The sequence below is a fragment of the Cyprinus carpio genome, chromosome B13, assembly GCF_018340385.1.
Source record: "Cyprinus carpio isolate SPL01 chromosome B13, ASM1834038v1, whole genome shotgun sequence".
Lineage (NCBI taxonomy): Eukaryota > Metazoa > Chordata > Actinopteri > Cypriniformes > Cyprinidae > Cyprinus > Cyprinus carpio.
The window spans coordinates 10,352,511-10,357,293 of NC_056609.1; the positions used below are offsets into that span (position 1 = coordinate 10,352,511).

The following is a 4,783-nucleotide window of genomic DNA, read 5'->3' on the forward strand; positions in this document are numbered from 1 at the left end:
GACTGGGAGGGCTACGGTCCGGAGGAGAGGAGTTGGGTTCCGGCTCGGGATATTCTGGATTGGTCGCTGATCGATGACTTCAGCGGGAGACATGGTAAGCCCCTCCCTTAAGTCACCTGGTGGTGCTCCTTGGGGGAGGGGGTACTGTCACGATCTCGGTGGGGTCTGAGGCTTTTGTTGTCCTAGAGCACATGGCTTTTTGTTTTGGTGACTCGCCAGGTGTGCCGCGGTCATCGTTATGTTTTCTCCACCCCTCTTGTTATCCCTGTTAACGTGCTCTCCCTCACCTGCACCCTGTTTTGCGCTGATTATCTTCCCTTTATCATGCCCTTATGTTTGCTGTCTTGTGTCAGTCTGTAAACTTTGTTTGCTCAAATATTTTCCTTGCCAGTCGAGTTTCTGACCCAGCCTTGTTGTTGTTGTGTTTTTTTTTTTTTTTTTTTTTTTTTTTTTTTTTTTTTTTTCTGTTTAGTCCGTCTGGTGTTCCTACTTTTTGTCCTCTTTGCCCGTCTGCCCCTCTAGGACTCTGGGGATTTTTCTACCTTTCCGCTCGCTGTTGAGAAGCCTGTATCTACTAGGCAGCCGACTCCACTCACCTCTCACTTGGCGCTGCCTCTAGATTCCAGCGGTGGCTTTCCACTGTTGGTCTTCGACTTTCCCTCACCGATGTCCGGCTGTTGCTGGTGTAGTCTCCATGCTGGTCTTTCCGACAGAGTGCTGGCGGTTTCGTCATCCGGCCAACTGAGTCTTCAGTGTTTGTTAATAAACTTTAATATTCATTCACCTGCTGTTGGATCCTGGTCTTACTTCTGACACTGTTCTAATTATTTAATGTGGTGTACAGAAGAACTTGGTGACTTTAACATTTTCTCATATTTATGCATTTGGTTGTTATTGCAAAGAAACTTTATTGCATTCCCATTTTTAATGAGATGCTCAATTAGGAGTGATGGACAGGTGTCCACACATGTTTAGCCGAACTATATTGTTATCTCTGCAAATCACTGAGCTGTTTTTACCATACCAACATGCACCTTTCTGCAAACTTTTGTGTAGGACTTCCTGTTGATATTTCACCTGGATCAATCTCAACACAACATATTGCTTGTTTGTAGAAACATATTACAACAAGTGGAAGTTGTGGCCTTATAGTTAGAGACTCCTAACCCTAAGGTTGTGGTTTCGAGTTTTAGGCCGGCAATACCATGTTTGTTGCAGGTTCAGCAAAGTAAGAAAACATAATTTTACCAGGAGTCCATAAAAAAATTTGGCAACCATTGTAGAGGTAGGTTTACTAAAAAATAAAGTGACCCTTCAATACTTGCATTTCTGTTATCCTGTAAGAATGTTTCATGTGTGTTTATTTTTTATTATTATTTTTTTTATTTATTTTGCAGATGGAGGATCTATCGTGGCCAAAATTTGTATCAAAAAAGGCCAAGGTCAGCTGGGTTAAGAGTCACAGACAGAGTCTGGTGGCACAAACAGTGGATGAAGAGTTGGATGAAGAAAGACAAATCTGTGTTGATTTGGCACACAAAGGTAATAAATCACTGATTTACATGAACAGTAAAGCATAAATGATCAGAAACATAGTATGCCATATTCAATTTAACAAATTTTCAATTAAAGGTCTCAATGGTTGCTGCTGTCCTGCTGTTTCCACTTCTGTTAAAGGAGAGTCTGAGATCTCTTTATGTCATCAGTGAGGTGAGTCTATTTGTATCCATAATATCTAAATCTATCATTTTTTTTTTTCTTTTTCAACCCCTTCTCTTGGTTATGATTTCTTCTAAGTCAAGTCAAGTCTGCTTTATTGTCAATTCTTCCACATGTACAGTACATACATACAGAGAATCGAAATTGTGTTACTCTCAGACCCCCGGTGCATACAGATAACACTAACAGTAGAGCCTAAAATCTACATCAAATATAACATATAAGATACATATAAGATTTTCCGTGAACACAAAAACACAACAGTCTCTTACAGTCCTCTGAGTTGAACATAGTAATCGGATGAAGTCCAGTTTATTTTCCAAAGAGTGTAACCTCCACGCTTGCCCCTCTTCTGCTTCCTCTCACGCAACTTGTGGCACCTCTGCTGTAGGCGAGATGCATCAATGGGGGTCGGTGATGTAGGCCTCCAGAGCAGACCGAGGGCCTGCAGCTGTTCCACGTGCGTGGAGTTTAAGTCTTAAAATACGGTTCTGCTGACATCCAGCAGAAACTCACGACTGTATGCGCGCTTAAAGACAGGTAGACGCGATGATGACGTACAAGAACACTGCGACTCACAAGACAAAAAACAAGAGAGAAGCCGCTGCGTGTGGACGCGCCGCCATCTTTTAATGATGTTTAATCTATAAACATTTGTTTATAGAATGGGGTTATTCTGTGGAACTGTTTGTGTCCATGCAGGTTCCACAGTAACAGCAGCAAGAATGAATAAAGGGAAAATTCAAACAAAAATTTAAATTCTGTTATCATTTCCTCACTTTCATGTTGTTTCAAACTTGTATTACTTTCTAGAAATTATTTTCAAGAATGTCACTGAAAATCACTGACATGTTGTTCTGGACCCCAGTGATTTTCATCTTATGGTCATTCTGTAACATTCTTATTCTTAACAATATCTTATTTTGTGTTCTGCAGAAGAAAAACATTATACAGGTTTGGAACAACATCAGGGAGAGTAAATGACTACAAAATATCCCTTTAATGGAGCCATACACGTTTGATTACAATTTGCTATATATATAATTATATTTTTCTCACTATTGTCAACTTATAATATAAGGGATTCTTGCATAATTTAGTTTTTCATGACCACTTGCCACCCTCTCTATTATCTTTTGTATATTATTAATATAGTTTACACTGCCTCATCTTTCTTTTTAAAGCCTCTATTACATTGTGACAGGTTAAAAAAAGTCAAAGATTTATTACCATCTTATTTTTGGAATCTTAATTAAATAATAATAATAATAATAATAATTATATATATATAATATATATATATATAATTTCACGTTAACTACTAAATATTGTTATAGTATAACATTATTTTCTCCTTGTTTAGGAACCAGATACACCCAACCCTGTGCTGTTTATGAAGGGACATGCCTTGGATGCAGAGTCTCTTTTAGAAATAATGATGGAAGGGGAGGAGGAGGTCTGTGAAGTAGATGATGTGAACACAGCTCTACACTTCATCTTCAACACTGAATATGCTTCAAAGTTGAGAGACACCCTGACATTTACTGAAAACTGTTTAATGTATCATAATGCCAAAACCAATAATAATATATTTTTTAATTAAATTAATGTATATGTATATAAATACATGAAATTTATTGTTGTTTATTTATGTGTTTGTTTGTAATACATATTTATTGATGATTGTTTATTTATTTGTGTTTGTTGCTTTGTTTGTAATACATATTTATGTATTAAACAGTTTAAGGACAATCATGGAGTTCTGTCTTTATAGTGAAATTGCATTAGTAATGTATAATAATAACAACAATAATATTATTGCTGTCTAGAAAAAGGTTCAAAAAGGGACTGATGAGGGTCATTAATGCACCTTTAAGTGAAGGTTCCAATTAGAACCTTTTCAAAAATGTTAAAAAATTAACCTTTAAGGTTCCCACACAGTTGCAATCACCAGGAACCTCAAAAGGTTCATTTTTGAACCTTTTCTTCTAAGAGTGTAGATATATAAAATAGCTTGCATGTCTTGCATCATCCCTATAAATTTCTAAACATTTGTGGAAAGAACTTCTGCTTTCAATATTACTTTGTTGGGTTATTGATTTCACAATATTTTCTTATGGTTTTAAGTTTCAAAATGAGCACTGAACAAAATCAGGCATTATAAAGTACGCCTACATAAAAAAAAAAAAAAAAAAAAAGTCCTCCACAAGTCTTATGTGATGGGTGCTGCAATTTTGTTTACTAAGAAAATGTAAACATTATTATTGTTAAACAAATGAAAGCATTTAAAAAAATAAATAAATAAATAATGTATATATTGTAATGCATAATATAATGAATCATTTTTTATTGTGTTAACATAGATGATGATGTAACAGCATTTGATTTGGCAACAGCTGAAGATGACAAAGCACAACAATTATTTTATGGCTGTAGTTATAATAACAGAAATCCAGGTTATGGTTATTCCAAAGTTATTTTTGTAGTAAGAAGTTAACAGGAAATCTCTCCAGAGATGAAGATAGGAGATCAAAGAGCTTTTCCTCTGGAGGAAGATATCCTAGATCCTGTAGTCACTTACAGGCAGAAGAACAGAGATCAGAGTTTACCCAGAAGCAGGTGACAAATACAATCCATACAGACGCAAAACATTCACCCAAACACCACAGGTACATGACCTTCCTTCCTGTCTTTGCAACCCACTGCCTTTTTCAGGATGGCTGATTCGTGACTCTGAAGCAGGGATTTCCCGTAATCCACTAATGTTTCCCTGGAATGCTTCTGATGCTGAAAGACTGGATCTGTGCTATCTCACAAGAATCACAAGTGTTTTGAAACTGACTGTCTAATCTTTCTAGGGATTTTTATTTATTTATTTATTTATTTTTTGTAAATTGCTTGGAAATTTCCCAAAGTCACTGGCCTCATTAATCGTCCTTCTTATCTAAGGGGTTAAAATGACAGAAGTGGCAAGGTTTCATCACGTTCGCTGAAGTGCTGTATCGTGGCACTAAAAGGTTAATGCTTTATTGCGTTTGAAATGAACATACCACCTACATTAAAC

At 36.5% G+C, this 4,783-nt stretch overlaps 1 long non-coding RNA gene across 1 annotated transcript; it reads left to right on the top strand.

Moving 5' to 3' along the window:
- Positions 1 to 457: 457 nt before the first annotated feature.
- LOC109104487 lies at positions 458 to 3,296 on the top strand. The gene is made up of 3 exons (XR_006156210.1): positions 458 to 1,542; positions 1,633 to 1,710; positions 3,083 to 3,296. It is a non-coding gene; the product is annotated as an uncharacterized LOC109104487 (long non-coding RNA).
- Positions 3,297 to 4,783: the final 1,487 nt, after the last annotated feature.